Source organism: Apium graveolens, chromosome 7 (assembly GCF_009905375.1).
Source record: "Apium graveolens cultivar Ventura chromosome 7, ASM990537v1, whole genome shotgun sequence".
NCBI lineage: Eukaryota > Viridiplantae > Streptophyta > Magnoliopsida > Apiales > Apiaceae > Apium > Apium graveolens.
In genome coordinates, this window is record NC_133653.1 from 97,997,980 (window position 1) to 98,023,178 (window position 25,199).

At 36.9% G+C, this 25,199-nt stretch overlaps 1 non-coding gene across 1 annotated transcript; it reads left to right on the forward strand.

The window, feature by feature from the left end:
- Positions 1–1,189: 1,189 nt before the first annotated feature.
- LOC141675337 (small nucleolar RNA R71) lies at positions 1,190–1,296 on the forward strand. Its single transcript, XR_012555995.1, has one exon. It is a non-coding gene; the product is annotated as a small nucleolar RNA R71 (small nucleolar RNA).
- Positions 1,297–25,199: the final 23,903 nt, after the last annotated feature.

Below are 25,199 nucleotides of genomic sequence, written 5' to 3' on the forward strand. Positions count from 1 at the left end.
AATGGTGAAGCTTCCTGGATCTTTCAGTTTTGGTGGTAACTTTTGCTACAGAACAACGCTGCATTCTTCCGTGAGAGCAACGGTTTCAAGGTCATCCAGTTTCACCTTCCTTGAAAGAATAGTCTTCATAAACTTCGCATAACTAGGCATTTGTTCAAGAGCTTCAGCGAAAGGTATATTGATGTGAAGTTTCTTGAACACCTCCAGAAACTTCCCGAACTGTCTATCCAGCTTTTGTTGCTGCAATCTCTTAGGAAAAGGTGGTGGAGGATAGAGCTATTTCTCCCCTGTATTAGCCTCAGGCAGAGTGTGTTCAACAGTAGTCTTCCTTGGTTCTGCCGCTTTCTCCTTTTGCTTAGATTCTTCACCTCTAATTTCAGCTTCTACTTCTTTTGCCTTTTCAGCTTCAGCTACTTTTCCAGACCTTAAGGTAATAGCCTTGACTTGCTCTTTAGCTTCCTTCCTGCCTGGTACTTCCGTGTCACTGGGAAGAGTGCCAGGTTGACGATTGAGCACTGCATTGGTTAATTGACCGATTTGATTTTCCAAGGTCTTGATAGAAACCGCCTGACTCTTGCACAACAGCTTAAGTTCCTCAAAATCAGCACTAGTAGGTGCAGCTGCACTTCCCTGTTGAGGATATGATTGCCTTGTAGCATACTGCTGTGGTTGCTGGAATCCAGGTGGGTTAAACTGTTTACTCACTCCTTGCTGATATGGTGGCTGAATAGCATTCTGATTATTCCCCCAGCTAAAATTTGGATGATTTATGTTGTTAGGATGATAGGTCACTGGCACAGGCTGCTGTTATCGCTGATAATTATTCACATACTGAACAGATTCGTTTACAAGAGAACACTGATCCGTAGCATGAGAACCTGCACAAAACTCACAAACCATAGCTATTTGATTAACTCCATACGTAGCCAGAGAATCAACCTTCATTGATAGCGCTTGGAGCTGGGCTGCAATAGCGGTGGCTGCATCAACTTCCAGAATACCTGCTACCTTGCCTGACATCATCCTCTGAGTTGGGTTTTGATGCTCATTTGCAGCCATCGTCTCGATAAGATTATACGCCTCAGTATAGCTTTTAGCCCATAAGGCGCCTCCAGCTGCTGCATCGAGCATGGGCCGAGATTGGGCCCCCAAACCATTATAGAAACCAGTGATCACCATCCAATCCGGCATTCCATGATGTGGACATTTTCTCAACATTTCCTTGTAGCGTTCCCAAGCCTCGCACATAGATTCTGTAGGTTGCTGCGCAAACTGAGTAAGAGCACTCCTCATAGTAGCAGTCTTTGCCATTGGATAAAACTTCACCAGAAACTTTTGCGCAAGATCTTGCCACGTAGTGATGGACCCAGCTGGTTCAGAATATAACCAGTCTTTAGCCTTGTCCCTTAGTGAGAATGGGAAAAGCCTCAACTTGATAGCCTCATCAGTCACGCCATTATACTTAAAAGTGCTGCAGATCTCGACAAAATTCCTTATGTGCATGTTGGGGTCTTCAGTTGCCACTCCTCCAAAAGAAACAGAATTCTGCACCATCTGAATAGTTCCCGGCTTGATTTCAAAGGTCTTAGCTTGAATAGCCGGATGAAGGATGCTTGACTGAATGTCATCAATTTTTGGCCGAGAAAAATCTATAAGAGCTGGATCAGCTTGAACAATACGATCTCCCATGTTTACTGGTTCTTTCTGCTCAGTTCCTGAATCCGAATCCTCAAAATCTAACTTCTCCGGAATATCAAGAACTTCGTCTGTCTCCTCAGCTGTATCTAAAGTCCTCTTGCGAGCACGAGAACGAGTTTGCATAAACGCTTGCTAAAGTACCTGAAACACAACCAGAAAAAATAAGTAACTACTACGTCCTAATCACTGAGTCCTAATGACCAATGATGGTAAGTACATAAACTAAACAAATACGCCGAGTCCCCGGCAGCGGCGCCAAAAACTTGTTAGGGCAAAAACACGCGCTAATATTCACGCAAGTATACGCGTTCGCAAGTAATATAGAATACTTTCTAGTTCGTTCCCTCAGAGACTCAGACTAAATTATTGTCTAATTAAACTCACTCACCAATATATGATTACTTCTCAATGTTAAGATAATAACACTTAAAATTGTTGATTAAATATTAACTATAATTAACTACTTAATTAACCACTTAACTAACACTTCAATTTATCAATAATAAAACACTCATGAGATCACAACTTCATTATTACTTCCTTCTATAGCCATTGTTATTACCTTTAGCATGTGACAGTGATGATATTAATCGAATAACACGAAACTGATAAAAGCCAACTTTCATTGTACTAATACCATTCTACCAAGTATCCACAATTAAGATAGAAGTTGAATAGTCATCAATTATGTTGAGTTCCTATATGTCTACAGAAATTGACAACACAACGATTTAAGCACAAGTTATTCTTTTTTTGATTACATAGGGCAAATAAAACTGTTAGAGTTTCCCACTAATCATGCACAACGTACATGAACCTATGCTAGCATGGCAAGTTCTAAATCTCAAGATCCACCGTCGCTTCACAAGAGATTAACACCCTATCTTATATGTTCGCGATGCACATAAGATGAATACGCACAACCAATACTAGATATCATGCAATCATCACACACTAAAGTATTAAACAATTAACTAAAGAATTCCATAATAAATCCGTTGCAACCCCATGATCACGATTAGCCCATAATAGAACTTATCGCCATCATGGGTTCATATGAAATCATGATAAACAAACACAAGAAAATAATAACTAAACTAATTATATTAAAACAGAGTACGTTACAAGAGTAAATAAGTCAAAGCAAGAAAACTAGCATCCAACGTTACAACGAAACAAGAATCACAAGAAAATATGCTTCCTCTTCGTTGTGGTGTGCTAAATCGGTCTTCTTCCTTATCTCCTTCGCTTCTTGCGTAAAACTCAATCTAAAACATAATCCCCTTAATAATCTCTGTGAAAACGTCTCAAATCTACCTATATAATAGTCCCATAAAACTCAGATTACATAGAAGTTGGAAGCCAAACAGAAGTAGAAGTCTAAAATAATTTATCTTTTTCCCCGACCCTGCGCGGCCGCTCAGCATAGCTGCGCGGGCGCGCAGGTTGCTGCGCGGCCGCTCAGCATTGCTGCGCGGGCGCGCAGGCCTCTACTGGAAAAAATCCAGGTTTGCTCCGTTTCTTCGCCGTAATCTGCCCATTCCTTTCCTCTCGCAATGGTGAACACATGCCAAGGCTTATTCTTGATGATTCCTCCCCCGAAATGCAACTAATACCCTGAAATGCATAAACACTAGAAAAATGCATCAAATACACAAAATACTTGATTTCAAGACACCAATTTAAGCCATTTTAAGATGTTTTAAGTGGTATAAAATGCCACTTATCAACTTTGCTAACTCCTTCACTTTAACTGGCGCCGTTCTGTGCGGGGCTTTGGACACTGGCTTCATTTCAGGTGCTAAGTTAGTCACAAATTCAAAATATATCCGAAGGAAATGTTGATAACTCATCTAAAAACATATCTTGAAACTCCTTAACTACTATAAAATCTTCATATTTTGTTTGCTTCCGTCCTTTATGTATTCCATAATCACCATAATGCTCATATCTTGATTACCGTAATCATCATTAACAAATTTGTTACCTTCTTTCATCTTCTGAACCTCCTCACCTTCCCATTTGGCATTCTCAGAATTATCCTTTCGTCACGACAGTCTGTCTGGATATCACGCTTTAGTAGTCAATCCATTCCTTAGATTAATATCAAATCCTCTTATCTTCCAGGATATCAATTTTACCATTGGTACTCACTTGTTCAACACTTTCACATTCTTAACTTGTTAGTCCTTTGATCCTAATCTTATCAACAAAACCTTGAGAGATAAACAATTAAGTTTCTCTCACATCCTTTAATATTTTAACACATAAGGTATTCACCCTAATCATCCATGTCATCATGTACGTATTTTGAATAACATATTTCACAAGAAAATTGCATATTCTTGCTCTTGAAAATGCATTCCTTATTGGAGTAGGTTTCCTTGACTCTTAGTGGATTCTTCACCGGGGCTAGTGATTTGTAATCCTCGTCATGTGCCCGTGTTTCCTTTCCATGCATAAGAGGTAGATGGAACTTCGTCCGCTTGATTAAGGATACGTTGATTTCTGCTTGAGAACCTCTTGCAAAGAACGACAGTACAACGAAATGACTAGAAGGATTTAAAAGTCAACAAAAATAGAGTTGAAAAGAAAGAAGAAACAAGGATTTTAATATGAATGAGACAACCACATTGGTACTTAAGATGGCCAGTCTTTCATACCGTATGGCAAACAGCACATGATTAGGTAGCGTCCCACCCGACTCTTCGTCATTCTGACAAAGTGTCTCACCATAACACTGTTTGTCCCAATCAGAAAGCAAAACTTGAGGGAAGCAAATAAATTTAAAAGGAATGGAATATCCTCCTTTTCGATATCATAGAAAAAAGTTCATTTAAGAAAAGAAGTTCATACATTTTTAGGAATTGAAAAGGAATATACGCTGTAATATTGAAAACTAGAACGATATCATTGGTCATCATCCTTATTTCACTTGTATTCATCTTTCGAGCTTGTTTGATCATATCCCACTTGCGTCATATAACAACTTTAGAAAGTCCGCTAAAATGTTTTTGCAACCAAGCATTATAATGAATTCTTACTTGCTAAGTTTTGCGTCTTTAACCTCGCACTTACACGTATAATAGCTTAACAATTCGATCATAATAACGTTCCTACCTGGTAACTTCGAGATTCCTCTTTTAATTTAGAATAACCACGTACCATTCGACATAACGATTCTTTTGTTAGTAATACTCTACTTTTAGAGAGATCTGGAAATTTTCCAATCTTCTTCGATCACGCTCCGGCTTCTGTTGAATCGATGAATTCTTCGAACTCTGATAGTCCTAGTAATTGAATGTATAGTTACTCCTTATGCTGATTATGTTGTAAATTTTATCAAACAATACTTGCACTTTACCGTTAGGAATAATCAACTTCTTCATAATCATAGGTTATTTCGTTCCTGAAATTAACAATACTAAATTTGAAACGGCATCCTTCCAGGTAATCCAGGATTTCCAACAAACAAGAAACTCAAGTAGTAACTTGACAACCAATGCTTAAAAATCATTTTTTTTTATTCGGAAAAGCTTTTAGAAATTTGTAAAGGAAAATCTTTTTCAAAAACTTGTTTAAAAAGTTTGGAAAATCACAAATCTGGTTGTCCTTACTATATGAGTTGGTTGTTGTCCTTTCGACCTATAACAAGGTATCAAGTTAAAGAAACGATCACTTAAAGATCCATTTACTTCAATCTACCCTCTTTTCTTTATTGAGTCTATTTGTCTTCCTTAATCGACAAAAACTTCAGTTGTCGTTACATACTATGCCATTCATAACTTCACATCAAGACTTTCATACTGGTAATACTCCCGTTATCAACTTTGCCATCGTTAAATGGAACAGACTATCCAATAGTCAACAAGTCGGCTAATGTCACATAATCATAACATCATTATCTAGCTTCAAAAAAAATCTCCAGATCCATAATCTCCTCTAACTCTCTTTTCAATACTTATCTAATCCATTCCACAAGCTAGTCATGGGTGGCCCAATCACTAATGGCTTCTTTTAATCTAGTAACAGTCATCCTCTGAAACACTTAAATCTCCTCTCTAAACTTCATCTCACCTTTATTTATATCTCAAGCGCCCACCGTTTACTGTAGCTCTCGAATCCATCCTCGTAGGTACAATCGCTTCATACGACAAGTTCTAAACTGGGGGTATAGAGCAGGATGTAGGGTAAACTAAAGAGATACGCTCACAGCCGAATGTCCAGTGAAAGAAGAATAATCAGATGGAGGTTCCTGAATAGGTAATCTCATATCAAAAGGTGGAAAAGTAGCGTAGAATAGCTTGAAGAAATGCAATCGTTATAACAAAAGGTAGTGCCATTAATACCGGTGGAGGAACAAGGTGCAATTCCAATCTGAAAGAAGATGACAATCCTCAAACGGAAAGCTTCAAACGATCAAATGACACCGGGAAATCAAGATCCGCCATTGTCGTTGTCTGGAAATCACATCGCAAGCTAAGAATCCCGAATTGCAACACGAACCGTGCTGGAGACCTACTATATAGTCGCACTCGTCTTCACGACATCTTATCTTTCTATTTTCTATTCCTAATCCTAACCCTCTACCCAATCCCGACAATCTAGGCTTTTTTCAGTGACTTATAACCTGTAGCTCTGATACCAACCTGTGGCGCCCTCCAAACCCGGGTCAGAAGTTTGGGGTCCATAACACAAACACAATATATGAACCTGTATAAGAAATATTATTGACAATGACCCTGCTTCACAAAACCACGGATCGCAACAGGTTAAAGTATGAAAACAAGCCACAACCTTAATTTATTACATCGTACCAATCCCAACTAATTTAACTTACAATTGATAATAAAATCATTCTTACAATCTAACTATCTCTTTACCGCATAAAACTTCTGCTAGCTCGATCCAGCTCAACTAGAACCTTAGCCCGCACTTTGGACTGAGGAACTTCACTATCATCCATATTCTTTTCAACTGTAAAATATATAAAAGAATCGCAAGGGTGAGCTAACTAGCTCAGCAAGTCACGATAACGATAACTGAAGTTAAACAATGATCAAATGAGCGGATTCAAAGGAATCAAGTTTCTTTTTAAAAACAAAAATTTAACTTAGAATTTTTCAAATTCTAAGGAAACTTCTAAGTAGTAATTTACATCTTTAATATGTAAAATTAACATAAGGAAGACTTAAATTGATCAAAAGTTTATATAGAACTGAGTTCTCGATAAGTCTAAATGATTTATCGACAAGTCATTTTAAGACTTCTCCAGTGAGTTCTCGATAAGTCAATTTACTGACTTCTCGAGTGACTTCTCGATTAGCTTTATTATGACTTATCGATAAGTCCTTGTAAAGTTCTCTAGTAGTGTTAATTCACAGAGTTCTCTACAAGTATAATTTTTAGACTTATCAATAACTCAGAACTGAAATAATTTTAATAAATAATTTTGGTAAAACACTTTTGGCAAATTTATTCTGATTTTATTTTGATTTATTCAAATAAAAGTTGGAATTAATTCAGTCCATTTTGGACAAACTGGGTATTTATTTTACATCTCGATAAGTTAAATTTTTAGTTCTCTACAAGAATTAATAAAATGACTTATCGATATGTTTTTCACTTCTTAAATTGCCTTCTCGATAAGTATACTCCAAACGTTTATTTTTTACTTCTCGACAAGTCATTTGCTTTTACTATAAATATCCAGACATCTCGATACATATACATACTTATAACTTTCGAGATCTCAAGTGACCTAGACTTTCAATCCAAAACCGATTTCTCTCTCATTTTCACTCTTTTCTCACTAATTTTTCTTACCCATTCACACTTACCAATCACCAATGGCACTCAATATTGTTAGAGCAACTATCCCAGAGAAAGGAACAAACTACCTAGCCTTCACTGATGCTAACCAAGCCCCTTATAGTTTCAAGGGGTTTGTAAAATTTCTATCTGAATCTTACCTTGCAGGAGCTTTAACTGCTAACCCAGTGTTGTACTGGGATGTGCTGCATGAGTGTTGGACAACAGTTGTGGTAAGGACTGTTATGAATGACAACTCTATACCTCTGGTGGTAACTTGCTCAGTTGAAGGCCAACAAATTGAGTTCAATAAGCAAGATGTTAACATAGCCTTGGGTCTTCCAACTGCAAGCTTAGTGGAGGTGCCCACTTCTGATGAACTGACTGAGTTTATGGACTTCATCAACTATGGTGGAAGAATCAACTTGTCAAGCCTGAACAGGACCAACTTAAGGAAAGATGGTCCTTTGTGTTTGATTCTGTGGTGAGGGCCTTCACATGCAGGATGACAGGGTATGACAACATTTCAAGTGTGGTGCAGAAACTGGTGTACTCAATAGCCCACAACAGACACTTGAATGTTGGTCTATTGATCCTGAAGGAACTTGCGACCAGGCTGACCATGCCCCTGTCTGCTAGAGGTAAGGAAATCTTCTTTCCTAGATTCATTATGTCCACTTTAAATCATAAAGTAGCAGACATACATTTGTTGAATGGTATAGATAGCACCAAAATAGGCAATTGTAAGCAAGTGTCCAAAATAATATTTGGTTCACTTACCACAAAGAACAAGGTAAATGTAAGTCTGAAAATCACTCCATTCATGTTGGAGAGGTTTAGGATTTACCATTACCCAATGCCTGATATGAGATCCAATGCACATTCTAGCACAATTATGGTTCCTGAACCTGTGGAAGTACAAACATAGTAATACCTACAAGGACCTTCCCAAGCTGAAACCACTTCTTCAAACCAACCAATAGCAGCTAGGAAACCAACCACCTTATCTTCCCAAAAGGATGAGGTGAGTAAAAAGAAGAGAAAAGAGATCACCTTAACTGTTTTGACTGAGAGTGGTGAGGACCAAACAGAAGCTGAGTCACCATTGGTCAAGAGATCAAAGAAGAGTAAGAAATCTGAGTTGACCACTCAAACCACCTCTGTATCCTCCCAAAAGGATGCAGTTGTAAATATAGGGATCAAACAGACTCTAGATACATCCTCTCAACAGGCTGTGTCTATTGAAAAGAGCATTCACCCTAATGCATCATGTATGGAGTCTGCACAGCCTGCACTTAATCAAATCCAAGTGTATGGTAGAAGAAATAAGGATGGCACATATTGGGAATATGTTGTGAACTTGATGATTATATTAACAAAACACATTAGTAGATTTAACTTAGTGAAAAATGTAGCACCTGGCAGATGATCAATTATAGTCCCGATGGATGATTCAATATAGTCCCGATAGATGACTAATTGATATCCATCGGGTGAGTAGCTTATGTAACAATAAGTCATTTAGCACATTTCTGCAAACATCTTTGTATAGATTCTGTAGTAGCATATAAGTCATGTTGACTTTAATTAGATATGCAGAATAGGTTGATTAATTATAAATATAAGATGTCTTGTAATTCTTCATAAGTGGAATGAAGTCAAGTGTCAAATAGCTACCCGATGGATGATCAACAAAGCTACCCGGCGGATGATCAACAAGGCAACCTGACGGATGACAAGCATGTATCCGACGGATGATCAATTCAAACATCTGTTGACAATGACAACACAGTCACATGTGTTGGGTGTTTGCAAAAGGAATGTGGCAGCCTGTTTAATAGGAAATGAAGAACAAAGAAGCATTACCATTTTCATGCAAGATTAATAAGATTTTCAAAGATGCTGGAATAAAGTAGTGAAGCAGCATGGAGTTTGACTTGATAGTTTTGTTTTATTATCCTGTCTTATTACCATGTAAACTTGGTGGTATATAAACCAAGTGTAGCTAGTAGAACAAATAACTAAACAAACACTTTTAGAAGAGAAATAGAAAAAGTTATAATTGTTAAGAATTTCTCTGTAGTTTGTTTGTTCACTTGTAAAGTAGCTGTGAGACAATTTGTTCTTCACAGAGTTCTTAATTCAATATATATATATCTGGTGGATACTTTCAAATCCACTAGAAAGTTTAAAAGACTTGTGTTTTTATTACTTTGTGTTTTTGATTTATTTAACTTGTAATTCCGCACCTTGCAAATCAAAACACTCATATATATAGTTTGAGTTAGAACATTTTATAGTTCAAGAAAAAGTTTACTAGAATTACATTCAACCCCCCTTCTGTAATTTTTGCTGCATTGTTAGGGACTAATAATTGGTATCAGAGCAAGCTCTTGAAGCACAAAGTGTTTAAAGATCACAACAAATAGCAAGATAAACAAGAAGGATGTTGGAGTCAAGATTCCTTTTCTGAACAAAGATAATTACCATCACTGGAAGTTAAAGATGCATCTCCATTTACTTTCTCAAGATGAGGCCTATATGGATTGCATAGAGAGAGGTCCTCATGTACCAATGAGAGCTACAACTGGAAATGAGCCATCAGTTCCCAAGCCAAGCCATGAATGGTCAGATCCTGATATTGAACAAGTCAGGAAAGACAAGAAGACCATGAATATTCTGTTCAATGGAGTTGATGGTGACATGCTTGATAACATCATTAACTGCAAGATAGCCAAGGAAGTTTGGGATACCATTCAAATAATCTGTGATGGCACTGAACAAGTTAGAGAAAATAAGATGCAGTTACTAATTCAGCAATATGAGCATTTCCACTGTGAAGAAGGTAAAACTCTCACTGATATCTTTAGTAGATTTCAAAAGCTACTAAATCTTCTGAAGCTGCATGAAAGAGTTTACCAAACCAAAGATTCTAACCTCAAATTCCTGAGATCCCTTCCAAAAGAATGGAAACCAATGACAGTCTCCTTGAGAAATTCACAAGAATACAAGGAGTTTACTCTAGAGAGACTGTATGGAATTCTTAAGACTTATGAGCTTGAAATAGAGCAAGATGAAAGAATGGAGAAAGGGAGGAAGAAAGGAGGGTCCATTGTACTGGTTGCTGAGTTAGAGAAAGAGAAGGAGATGAAGATAGAAGCTGTTGAGTCTACTTCAAAGGTCTGTGAAAATAAGGCCAAGGGGCTGGTAGCAGAAAATGAAGATTCTTTGAGCCAAGATGATATGGATGATATTGATGAACATCTTGCATTTCTTTTCAGAAGATTTGCCAAGCTCAAGTTCAAAAAGAACTTTGGATTAGCTAAGCCAAATAGAAACATGGTGGATAAATCAAAATTCAAATGTTTTAAATGTGGCTTGGCAGGGCACTTTGCCAGTAAGTGTAAAAAGTTAGATTCCAGCAAGAAGAAGTTTGAGCGTGTGGATTATAAACATAAGTATTTTGAATTGCTCAAATAAAATGAAAGGGATTTTATTACACAAGAAAATGACTGGGCAGCAGATGGTCTGGATGAGGATGAAGATGTCAGCTATGTCAATCTAGCCCTAATGGCCAAGTCTGATGAAACAGAGACAAGTTCTTCAAGCAATCACGTAATCACCACTAACCTTGCACATTTATCTAAAGCTGAGTGTAATGATGCAATTAATGATATGTCTACAGAACTATATCATTTGCGTGTTACACTTAAGTCCCTCACTAAGGAAAATGCTAAAATCAAAGAAAACAATTTGCTTTTTAAGTGAGAGGAATAATGTGCTAGAGTCTCGGTTTATTGAATTTGAAAATTTGAGAATAGAATGTAAGTTTGCTAAGGATGAATTAACTGAGTCCTTGAAGAAAGAAGAAATTTTGAAGAAGCAGCATGAACGAGAACATGAGGTGATTAAGGCATGGAAATTATCCAGAGATGTCCATGCTCAAATCACCAAAGTTCAAGGTATTGAGTCCTTTTATGATGCAGCCTGGAAAAAGAGTAAAGAGAAGCTGAAATCCAATTTGGTTGAAGGATTGTTAACAGATGTAGACTCGATGGATTATGAGAGTCATCCGTCGGATAATCAAAAAGATTAACCGTCGAGTGACATAAATCCTCATATGTCGGCTGTGAGCAAACCTGTGGGTAAAGCCAAACTTGCCAAGTTAAATGAAAAATATGGATCAGTTTCCAAAAACTTTATTTCAGGAGAATCAAATCAAGTGAAGAAGGAGAAGAAAGTGAATGTTGGTCATCTGTCCATCAAACAATTGAATGACAGATTAGAAAAGATAGATGTTAAAACAGAGGCTAAAAAGAAAAAAATTAGAAATGGGAAGGTAGGAGGAATTAACAAACATAATAACTACGCACCTGATAAATACACTCCTAGAAAAATCTGTGTTAAGTGTGGTAGTGTTAATCATCTGTCTGTTAATTGCAAAATTTCCATGCCTACTCCCATGATTGTACCTCCTTCTTTTCCCAACATGAGTGTTATGCCTTCTATGCCTAAGAATTCTATGTATGCACAGAATATGAATGCACAATTTGCTAATATGCCATTTGCACCTAATCCTTATTATGTTGCATTTAGTATGCCTCAAATGCCATTTAGCATGCCCTACTGGAATAACATGTTTGCAAATAGCATGCCATTTCCTGTTAATCAAAATGTGCATGATAATTCTGTTTTAATGACTGGTTTCAAAGGTCCAACTCAGATGACCAAGGATGAATCTGATCTCCCCAAGTAAAATGAGATAAAACCTAAGAAACAAAAGAAGAAAGCTAACAAGGAAGGACCCAAGGAAACTTGGGTACCAAAATCAACTTGATTTGGTTTTGATGTGTGCAGGAAAACAGAAAGAATCTGTGGTACTTGGATAGTGGTTGTTCAAGACACATGACTGGAGATTCTACCCTGCTCACAGAGTTCAAGGAGAGAGCTGGCCTAAGTATTACTTTTGGAGATGACAGCAAGGGTTATACTGTGGGATATGGATTGATTTCTTTATACAATGTCATTATTGAGGAGGTTGCCCTAGTGGATGGTCTCAAGCACAATTTTCTAAGTATCAGCCAGCTTTTTGACAAGGGTAATTCGGTAACCTTCAATTCAGAAGCCTGTGTTGTGACAAAAAAAAGGAGCAACAAAGTGGTTCTCACTGGAGTGAGAAAAGAAAATGTGTATCTAGCTGACTTCAACTCATCAAATGCAGAATCTATCACTTTCCTTCTCAGCAAAGCAAGTCAAGATAAAAGTTGGCTATGGCACAGGAAGCTGTCCCATCTAAACTTCAAGACCATGAATGAGCTTGTCAAGAAAGAACTGGTTAGAGGTATTCCTCAAGTGGAGTTTACAAAAGATGGACTGTGTGATGCTTGCCAAAAGGGAAAGCAAATCAAAGCATCATTCAGAAAGAAGCTTGATTCAACAATTGAAGAACCTTTACAATTACTACACATGGATTTGTTTGGACCAGTCAATATGTTGTATATCTCAAGGAAAAGATTTTGCCTAGTAATTGTGGATGATTTCTCAAAGTTCTCTTGGATATATTTTCTAAAGTCTAAAGATGAAGCTAGTGAAATAATCATCAATCACATAAGGCAAGTCAACAATCATCCTAATTTTAAAGTAAGAAGAATCAGGAGTGACAATGGAACTGAGTTCAGAATTCTGTGATGAGATCATTTTATGAAGAAGTTGGGATTATGCATAAATTTTTTGCTGCAAGGACTCTACAACAAAATGGAGTGGTAGAAAGAAAGAACAGATCCCTTATTAAAGCTTCAAGGACAATGCTTGAAGAATCAAAGTTACCAACATACTTTTGGGCTGAAGCTGTGAACACTGCCTGCTACACTCAGAATATCTCTTTGGTGAATCAAGCAAAATGGATGACTCCCTATCAATTGTTCAAGTACAGGAAACCCACTCTAAATTTTCTTCATGTCTTTGGCTGCAAATATTATATCTTGAAGAGTCAAACTGATCAACATGGGAAGTTTGATGCTAAAGCACATGAAGGAATTTTTGTTGGATATGCTGTGGGAAAAGCATATAGAGTCTACAATCTAAGAACCAACATTGTTGTGGAATCAATGCATGTTGTGTTTGATGATAAAAAGATTGAAGGACTTCAAGATGGAGATTTCCATGAGAGCCTTAAATTTGACAATGTGGAGATGGTTAGTGATGACAGTGATGATGAAAGTGATCAAGAAACTACAACTAAGGATAGTGCAGAAAAATCTACAACTAAGGAAGCTAATAACTCAACATCCATCGAGTTATAAAATGCTTCATCTATCGGGAGACAATCTGCATCATCCATCGGGAGACAATCAGCCTCATCCATCGGAACTCAAAGTGCTTAATCCATCAGGTCATTGAGAGAAGCTGAAAGTCAAGGTAGATCACTCACAGAAAGTTCCCCTCTCTCAAATCAAAGACTCACTAACTCGGGGGAGTTTCTCATAATCAAAACTTAATCACACATCAAGATAACAATGAGGCCTCTTCATCTAGAGCTAATCTACCACAACAGAGAAAATGGACAAGAGATCACCCCTATGAGCTAATTATTGGTGATGCATCTTCTAGAGTTCAGACAAGGAAAGCAACTCAAGAAGAATGTCTATATAGCAACTTCCTATCTAAGGAAGAACCAAAGAAGGTAGAAGAAGCTTTGTTGGATCATGATTGGATTTTAGCTATGCAGGAGGAGCTAAACCAATTTGGAAGGAATAAAGTATGGAAGCGGGTACCCAAGCCTAAAGGAAAGAATCTAATAAACACCAAATGGGTATTCAGAAGATGGACGAAAATGGCATAGTAATCAGGAACAAAGCTAGATTGGCTTCTAAGGGCTATTGTCAACAAGAAGGAATAGATTTTGATGAAACCTTTGCTCTTGTTGCAAGACTTGAAGCCATCAGAATCTTCTTAGCCTATGCAGCCCATGCCAATTTCAAGGTCTACCAAATGGATGTCAAGAGTGCTTTTCTAAATGGAGATTTGGAGGAGGAAGTCTATGTCAGTCAACCTCCTGGTTTTGAATACCCAAATTTCCCAAATCATGTCTACTATCTTTTGAAAGCACTCTATGGACTGAAGCAAGCACCTACAGCCTGGTATGATACTTTATCAAAGTTCCTTTTGGAAAATCACTTCACAAGAGGTACTGTGGATAAAACTTTATTCTTTAGAAATGTTAATGGCTCTAGTATACTTGTTCAAATTTATGTAGATGACATTATTTTTGGCTCTACAGATGAAAAACTTTGCAAAAATTTTGCCAAATTGATGTAAAGTAAGTATGAAATGAGCATGATGGGAGAACTAACTTACTTTCTTGGCTTACAAGTTAAGCAAGTTAGTGATGGAATATTCATTAGTCAAACTAAATACATTCATGATCTTTTAAAGAAGTTTGATCTAATGGACTGCACATCTGCAAAAACTCCCATGGCCACTACAACTAAGCTTGAATTAAACACTACTGAAAAGTCTGTGGATATTTCAAGTTATAAGGGCATGGTTGGCACACTTATGTACTTAACAGCTAGTAGGCCAGATATAATGTTTGCTACTTGTATTTGTGCTAGATTTCAGACTAATCCTAGAGAATCTCATTTAGTAGTTATTAAGAGAATTTTCAGATATCTCAAGGGAACACCAAAACTTGGCATTTGGTACCCTGGAGATTCTGGTTTTGATCTAACTGGTTATTCAGATGCAGATTATGCAGGTTGTAAAATAGATAGAAAAAGTACAACATGAACCTGTCAGTTTCTAGGAAACAAGCTTGTGTCCTGTTTCAGTAAAAAGTAAAATTCACTTTCTACCTCTACAACTGAAGCTGAATATAACGACTCGTGTATTTTTGTATTATTTAAATGTGTAATAATAGAATTATTAAATAAATAAAATATATATGTGTATAGCTTTTGTCAGCTCGGTGTTGTTTTATTATTATTATGTATGTGTGATTTATGGGGCACCGGGATGCTCGTGTAATTAATTATGGAGTTGTGTTGAATTGATTTCACTTTTAAAAAAGAATTTAATGCAAATTTATTTGCATAAATATTTGGAATGTCTCTAAAATTATTTTTATGGTTTTATAATTATAATAATTATTTATGGGATTTTATAAAATTTAGAAATCAATATTTCATTAATTATTCAGCCCTGAGTGATTTTCTGATTGTATTTATTCGTAAAATCTGTATTTAATTCCTGAATTCTTCAAAAATTATGAAACTTATATTTTATTAAGTTCGTATTATTCTGAGAATTTTAAAATTATTTTGAAAATTTTCGGGATTCTTTTCACCCGCGCGTCGTTTCGTTATTTGTTAAAAAACGGGTATAAAGTACACCTTAAAAATTGTTTTTAAAATTTCGAAATTGATGTTTTTGTAAACTTCGGGATATTTATGACATTTTGAGATTATCCCTGTAATTTTATGAAATCATTTTTTTTGCACCTCAGTACTTTTATTTGCGAAAATGAGCTGAAATTCAGACTGTTCGGTATTACGGGACACGTGTGAGAATTTTATTTTGATACGTATCCTCCTCAAGTGTTACGTGTTAGTAGGAGGTTGATTTGAAAAAAAAATAAACAAACCCCCCCTGTTTTCTCTTTGGCCTCGATCTCTCCTGCTCTCCTCTCTTCATCTCTCTCGTGTCTCTCTCTTCCAATCTCTCACTTTCTCTCTCGGTTCTCTTATTTTCTCCCTTCCATTTTTGCTTCCGTGGACCTCGCTCGTCTTCCTCCCATTTTCCGGCTATTTCTCCGGTGAGCCGCCCCTGTTTTCTGGTTGGCTTGGTTCTGTGTTGTTCAGTTGGTATGCATGTATATATATTTGTATATATGTATGTGCTCTATGTAATTGTGTGTGTATATCTGTGTGTGTGTGTGTCTGTGTTCGATTGTGTGTCTGTGTGTATATGTGGCGCGCGGTGGCGCGTGTGTGGTTGTGCAGTGTGCGGATGTGTTTGGTTTGGGCTTGGTTTCGGGTTTCTGTGTTGGGCTTGCAGTTGGGCTCTGTTATTGGGCCTTCCCTATGGCCTGGATGTGCAGTTGGTTTTTTTTAGTTGTTGGGCCTTGTTGGGCCACTTGTGTGCTGTGATTTGGACTGTGCAGAATTTTAATTGTAATTTTTGTATTGCAAGGAATTTTGAGTAATATCCGTGATAAAAATGAATTTATATGGGAAAATTTTCAGAAATTAATCGGCGAAATTTTTGGTTGGAATCTGAATTATCGGGTACCCCGAAAATTTTGCCGCGGTACCGCGATGACTGGTTACGAGCGAGCGGTGGACGGTGATGACGTTGTTCTGAGTCTTAAATTGTATAAATAAATAAAATGTTTTAGAAAATAAATTGTATTTTGGGAATTGTACGAAAATAGTTATGAGATTGTAGAATTGACATTGTGATGAGGTTGTGACTTGTTGTGATTGTTGACGTCGAGTTGTTCGACGGGTAGGCTGATAAACAGAGGAGGTGCTGCCCGAATTTTTGGAAATTAAATTCAAAAATGCGGGACATACCCTGTAATTATCGGAACGTTGAGCGAGTATAAATAAGTATATACATATATTATGTGCGAAACCTGATTGTATGATGTGGTGAATGTTCTGTCAAAATCCAGTAACCCTAATTTCGTAAAATGACGAGTATACGTATTTTCTGAAAACGAACACCAAACCAATTTCTCGAGAACATGAACCCTGACTGTTGGGTGTGTTATTGTATTATAATAGTACATATAAGTACGAGTCAGGATTGTTATCGTTTGGGTAGGATTGGTATTGAGGATATGTCAAGCATACCAAGACGTCTAACGTATGGTATTTCAGCTCTGTAGGTTATAGTCGAAGGACTCAAGAATTGATATCGAGCTAGGATAACCTAGTGATCAGTCAACAAGCGCAACGAGGGACCTGAGCGTTGAGGTCGGATCCAGGATAGTTTGCTAACTAAGTGATAAAGCCCAAATGTCCGAGTCTATCAAAAATCAGTCAGTGATAGTCGTAAAGCTCTGCAAGGCAAGTACCCCTGACCATTCTTTTATGGTTCAGTATATGTGAATAGCTAATATTTTATTCTCGTAATGGAACAGAAATGTTTTAAGTTACGTATCCCCTGTATTTGAAAATGTTGTTTTTAAAATTTTTTGGGGAAAAGTAACTTCTGAAAGCACCTATCTCTAAGCATGATTTAAATGAAAAGAAGTTTTGAATAGTGTGCTGTGATAGAATAATTTTAAAAAAAGATAGGTGATAATGAATTTGGAAACTGGATAAAGAGAATATTTTGATCCACCTATGTCTTGGAACTTTGAAAAGAGGCAAAAAAGGAATTCAGTTGATCTATTGGAATTGAGTAGGCGTAAGTGGCTAATTGGGTTGGGCATTCTGTTTAATCGATTAGTCCAGCGTTAGGGGAAAGACCTAGCTAGTGTTTTCCCAAGTTCCGAAACACATTCTTTATTCTGGATGGCCGTTAGTCACTGTTCGGTGAGGGTAGACTGATCAGCTATCTTCACCCGTTGAACGTCCAATAGATTTGATTGATTTAGTTTTGAAATTGATTAACAAATCAACTTGATGAGACAGATGATTTGAAAATGAAATAGCATGCTAAGCTTTGATTCTGGTAATGATACACATCACACGACTGATATTGTTGTTTTTCGGAGCATGCTAGTTTTGAATATCCAGTTTATGAATGTTTACTTTGCTTTTATACACGAGCTATAATTTATGTTCCTATCACTGTTTTATCATAAATTGTTCTACTTGTTATTCACATAGAGGTATTGCTGAGCAATTAATTGCTCACCCTTGTAGATTGTTTTATATTTGTATTGCAGATGCCTAGGAGTTTCTTTCGCGATAGTCAGGGCAGAGTTCCAGTTCCTTCCATGTCAGGCTCCTCTGAGGTAGTTGTGTTGGACCAAAGATGGTCTAATGAGTTGCTGTATTAAGTTAGTGGTGCCAGAATGGCTTATGTAAGTTGGTGTTGTAATTAGTTGTAACCTAAATTATACTTAAACCTGGAAAAGATCTTGGTAAAGGGGTCATAGTTATATTCTATTATTGAATTGTTTATCTTATGGTTGTTGTTGATGACGTCAACTCCTGACCCCGGGGTTGAGGCCGTCACAGTTGGTATCAGAGCTACAGGTTTGAGTCCCTGATTTAGGTTAGGAGTAGAGTCAAAAGAGTATAGGAAGTTTTATATATAGATGTGAGCCAGCACTCAATCAGACGAGCAAGTCTATGAGTTTAGTCAATGTTTCGGAAGCGTAACCCTGATGTTTATTGAGGATTGACTGGAACTGCCCTAACCTAGAATACGTTTCTTTCGCATATGTATTATTAGTATTGTTCGATAGAGATTTCTAGTTTTTCCCTCGAGAAAACAAGTCTGATTGCGAGAATTCAGCATTGAGCGGGCCCTTATTGTGTCAGCTGAGAAGACGCCAATGTTATTTTTAAATATCGCCTTTTCTATGTCAAGGAATGTTATTGGCCCGATTGTGTGACCTTGGTGAGTTCGGATAGTATGATAATAGTCAGTGGCCACTATGACAGCCAAGTTTTATGGTGAATGTTGATCTGAACGGGAGGTGGTACCTATAAACCCTTATACTTCTTCCTTGAAATGTATTTTGTTTCCAGAATCATTATTTCTTATCCTATAAGTTGCTTACCTTTCCTGTGAGAAAGTTGAGAACTCGGAGTAAACCACTTAGGGTTCTGTTGGTTTAATTATAAATCAGATTTTCTCCCTCCTTATTTGTAAATCTCTATGTAAATATTGTTTCTTTTCTCGGAGATTCTATCGGTTGATTGGGGCAACAATGCATATAAGTTGACCATTTGTCTGTGTGACAAAAGGGCCTGGTGGGATGCCACAGAATTATGTGTTGTAAGTTGTGCGGTACTAAGACTGGCCATCTTATGTACTTGTATGGTTGCTCTCAGTCATACATACATCATCTTCACTTCTTTCCTATTCGATTCTCTTGATTTTGAAAATTTATATGATATTTTATGATAATGAATTTATGTGATTCGATGGTCCCTGTTACTGGAAGCAAATAAAAGTTGATTGTTGGGAAGAATAAAAGCTCTATATCCGAGTGTCATTTAAGAATAATGGTAAGCGCAAGAGTTCAGGATCCATTGATGGAATTATAGCTTCGGAAAAAGTAAATCAGTGGTTGATGGATCGCTTGTGGGTGATAAGAAATCATCCTTAGAGGAATGATTGGTTGAAACTTGGACTTTGGTGCCTAGAAGAGCCCAGAGTTTCTTAAATTGACTTGATTATCAGTTTGTTCAATGTAATTGGTGGTTGATATAGCCAGCCAAGTTTTGTAGTATATTAAAGTGGGTGTGGTAATTGAGTAGTGACGGGGAGTTAGTCAGTTGCTGTTATGTTGAGGAGTTGTGCAACAGTGTTTAGTTTCTTTATATTTTAGTCTTCCTGAACTGTTTTTGATTCTGCTACTGTCATTGTTGTTGTGATTACTAGTGCTGTTAATCTTGATTTCTTTTATAAATGGACCCCGATATTAAAGACCTTGGTACTGTGATTGGGCAGCATTTTCCTGATACAGGTGCACCGTTTAAACGGTTATACCTTTTGTCAAATAATTTTGAATAGTTTTGAATAAACTCATTTATATATTTCAGGAAGATGTCACCCAAGAAAGCTACCCAGTCTAAAGAAAATAGTAGTAGTGTTGCGGAGGATCCAACTATAAATAAAATTCTAGATTTGTTGCGCCAGCAGCAGCAAAAACAGTTGCAGTTAATCCAACAGGTTCAGCAGCAGCAACTACTGTTGCAGCAGCAACAGCAAGGAGGGAACCAAAGTGCTAGTTTCAAATCTTTTCAGAATATTAACCCTCCTAAATTTAAAGGTGAACCTAATCCAGTAGCTGCTGGAGCATGGTTAAAAGAGATGGAGAAAGATTTCAATCTTGTTCAAGTAAGTGAGAATCTTAAGACTGATTATGCGAGCTACTTTTTAAAGAATGAAGCAAATTACTGGTACGAGTCAACCAAAGCGTTAGAAGGAGAAGGCCCTGTTCCATGGGCTAGGTTTACTGAGTTGTTTTTGGAAAAATATTTCCCAGATTGCGTACGGAATCAAATAGAGATTAAGTTCTTAGAACTGAAGCAGGGTGATAGAAGTGTAGCTGAGTATGAGGCTAATTTCACAGAGTTGGCTAGGTTTGTACCAAACTATGTGCACTCTGAAGCTCAGAGGGAAAGAAGATTTCAACAAGGATTGAAGCCTCAAATTCATAGTGGAGTGGTGGCATTGCAACTCAAGACGTATCCTTCCATTGTTCAGGCCGCCTTAGTAATTGAATTTGATCAGAAGTTAGCCGCTAGAGAAAGAGAAGATAAGAAGCAAAAGATAGATGATATGGAAGAAGTAACAGGTCAAGAAGGATCCAGCCAGAAGTCTCAGAAAAAGGGTGGAAAGAGTAAGAGTAAAGAATTTAGAAGGAAAAGTATTTCTTTAAACATGATTATTAACACCTCAGCCAGCTCTAATCAAGCCAAGTCGATTAAGTCGCCTATATCAGAATGTAAGCAATGCGGCAAGAGGCATGGTGGAAGGTGTAAGGCAAATACTGAATGTTTTAGGTGTAGTCAGAAGGGACATTATGCGTCAGAATTTAAGGTGGAAAATCCAGGAGTCGTCTGTTACAACTGTGGCAAGGTGGGGCATGTTGCCAAGAACTGTAGAAGTGCTTCCCGAAATAGCATGGGAGGTAGTACATCAAAAGGTTTGATGTCCAGTACAGCCAAGGCTAACACTTGTAATGTGATTAAGAGTTCAGTTGCTCAAGACCCTGTTAAGGAACTAGGGCAATGATTGTTTACTAGAAGAAGAAGCAAATAATAATATCTATGGAAGCTAATATTAGGGTAAGTATTCAAGGGCATAAGCAAGAAGATAAGGTGTAACTAGCGCATGTAGGGAATATTTAGAAGGAAGTACCCAAGTTGGAAGAAATACAGATAATAAGTGAAGTCCCAAATGTTTTATCGAATGACTTACCAAAATAACCTTGGAGTATAAGATATAATCTCTCATTAGTTATTGTATAGAGTCGGGCTGGTGTCAAAAGCCCATATCGGATGACCCAATAGGAATCAAGTAATCGATTAAGGGAAACTTTAGGATTACGAGATGAAGAACTAATGAGACAAGGTGTAATCTGTGTTGTGAACTGATGTGGTTTATAGAAAAGAAGAATGGATGTGTGATGTTACGTGCTGATTATCAGAAGTTGGAGAAGTTGATGTAAAGAAATAAGTAATCCCTGCATAGGATTAATTATCTATATGATTCAATTCAAAGAATGTGTTGGGTCTTGGAGGAAGACCTAAGATCAGGCTACCGACAGTTAAAGGTAAGCATGAGGTCATACTAAAGATGGTGTCTGGAATGAAGTATATATATTATGAGTTCTGAAGATATTATTCAGACTAACAAATACACCAGTCGCATTTAAAGGTTTATTGAACAAAGTGTATAAGGGTACTTATATAGGTGTAATTATATTTATTGATAAAATCCTCAGCTATTTATACTCTAGGGAATCCATATAGAATGCCCAAGAATTTCCCTACGAAGGTTGAAAAGGGAGCAGCTGTACGTTAAGATTCCGAGGTATGAATTATGAGTTCCTATTAATGATCACTCCAGCAAGACCAGTAAATGTAATTGAGATCCCTGAGGAGTTAACAAAAGAATCGGAAAGAATGAGGGTTGAAGTTTGAATAATTGAAGATGAAAAGAAACCTCGGTATGAAATTCATTCTCAGTTTAAATTGATTGAAAAATTACAAGAATTGTTAGATCCTGAATCAGTTCATTAGATTATGAGTACGGAATATTGATTTAGGGAAGGTTAGAAATAACTCATGGTATACAAAGGGCGAATGCGGATTCGTGTCGGAAGGATAAAGAGATAAAAGTTGAAACATTGATATCGTTAGAAGTTTTATCTTAAAGAGGAATAGTAAGATTTGAGCATAAAAGTAAGCTAAGCCCTAGAATTTCAGGATTGTGTGAGATATTAATAAAAGTAAATAAGTTTTCTATGAGTTAGAATTGTTGCCATAGCGGCAGCACACTCCTAGTGTATTTTGGGTCTTTGTGGCAAGGTAAGGTATTCTTTATTTTAATTAAAGCAAGGTGTATGACGCAATCTAGATACTAGATCATAGGAAGCGAGACCTCATGAATAAGTTTATTTCTATAGTGTGTATGTTTTGGAAGAATGCCTGAGCAGAAGGATCTACTTAAGAGTTAGAGTCAGATATGCTTGACAAATATCCTCACTTATTTAGTTAGATCATATTCTGATGACAGAATCTTTTTAAGGGGGAAAGGATATAACGACTCGTGTATTCTGTATTATTTAAATGCGTAATTATGGAATTATTAAATAAATAAAATATATATGTGTATAGCTTTTTTCAGCTCAGTGTTGTTTTATTATTATGTATGTGTAATTTATGGGGTACCGGGTTGTTCGTGTAATTAATTATGGAGTTGTGTTGAATTGTTTTCACTTTTAAAAATGAATTTAATGCAAATACATTTGCATAAATATTTGGAATGTCTCTAAAAAAAATTTTATGGTTTTATAATTACAATAATTATTTATGGGATTTTATAAAATTTAGAAATCAATATTTTATTAATTATTCAGCCCTGAGTGATTTTCTGATTGTATTTATTCGTAAAATCTGTATTTAATTCCTGAATTCTTCAAAAATTATGAAACTTATATTTTATTAAGTTCATATTATTCTAAGAATTTTAAAATTATTTTAGAAATTTTCGGGATTCGTTTCACCCGCGCGTCATTTCGTTATTTGTTAAAAAGCGGGTATAAAGTGCGCCTTAAAAATTATTTTTAAAATTTCGAAATTGATGTTTTTGTAAACTTTGAGATATTTATGATATTTTAAGATTATTCCCGTAATTTTCTGAAATCATTTTTTTTTGCACCTCGGTACTTTTATTTGCGAAAATGAGCCAAAAATTCAGATTGTTCGGTATTACGGGACACATGTCAGAATTTTATTTTGCACGTATCCTCCTCAAGTGATAAGTGTTAGCAGGAGGTTGATTTGAAAAAAAAATAAACAAAACCACCCCTGTTTTCTCTTCGGCCTCGATCTCTCCTGCTCTCCTCTCTTCATCTCTCTCGTGTCTCTCTCTTCCAATCTCTCAATTTCTCTCTCGGTTCTCTTATTTTCTCCCTTCCGTTTTTGCTTCCCTGGACTTCGCTCGTCTTCCTCTCATTTTCCGGCTATTTCTCTAGTGAGCCGCCCCTGTTTTCTGGTTGGCTTGGTTCTGTGTTGTTCAGTTGGTATGCATGTATATATATATGTATATATGTGTGTGCTCTGTGTAATTGTGTGTGCATATTTGTGTATGTGTTCGATTGTGTGTGTGTGTGTGTGGCGCGTGGTGGCACGTGTGTGGCTGTGCAGTGTGCGGCTGTGTTTGGTTTGGGCTTGGTTTCGGGTTTCTGTGTTGGGCTGGCAGTTGGGCTCTGTTATTAGGCCTTCCTTGTGGCCTAGATGTGCAGTTGGTTTTTTTGTTGTTGGGCCTTATTGAGCCGCTTGTGTGCTGTGATTTGGACTGTGCAGAATTTTAATTGTAATTTCTGTATTGCGGGGATTTTTTAGTAATATTCGTGATAAAATGAATTTATACGGGAAAATTTTCAGTAATTAATCGACAAAATTTTTGGTTGAAATCCGAATTATCGGGTACCGCGAAAATTTTGTCGTCGTGCTGCGATGACTGGTTACGAGCGTGCGATGGACAGTGATAAGGTTGTTTCGAGTCTTAAATTGTATAAATAAATAAAATGTTTTAGAAAATAAATTGTATTTTGGGAATTGTACGAAAATAGTTATGAGATTGTAGAATTGACATTGTGATGAGGTTGTGACTTGTTGTGATTGTTGACGTCGAGTTGTTCGACGGGTAGGCCGATAAACAGAGGAGGTGCTGCCCGAATTTTTGGAAATTAAATTCAAAAATGCGGGACATACCCTGTAATTATCGGAACGTCGAGCGAGTATAAATAAGTATGTACATATATTTTGTGCGAAACCTGATTGTATGTTGTGGTGAATGTTCTGTCAAAATCCAGTGACCCTAATTTCGTAAAATGACGAGTATACGTATTTTCTGAAAATGAACACCAAACCGATTTCTCGAGAACGTGAACCCTGACTGTTGGGTGTGTTATTGTATTATAATAGTAAATATAAGTACGAGTCAGGATTGTTATCGTTTGGGTAGGATTGGTATTGAGGATATGTCAAGCATACCAAGACGTCTAACGTATGGTATTTCGGCTCTATAGGTTCTAATCGAAGGACTCAAGAATTGATATCGAGCTAGGATAACCTAGTGATCAGTCAACAAGCGCAGCGAAGGACCTGAGCGTTGAGGTCGGATCCAGGATAGTCTACTAACTAAGTGATAAAGCCCGAACGTCCGAGTCTATCAAAAATCAGTCAGTGATAGTCATAAAGCTCTGCAAGGCAAGTACCCCTAACCATTCTTTTATGGTTTAGTATATGTGAATAGCTAATGTTTTA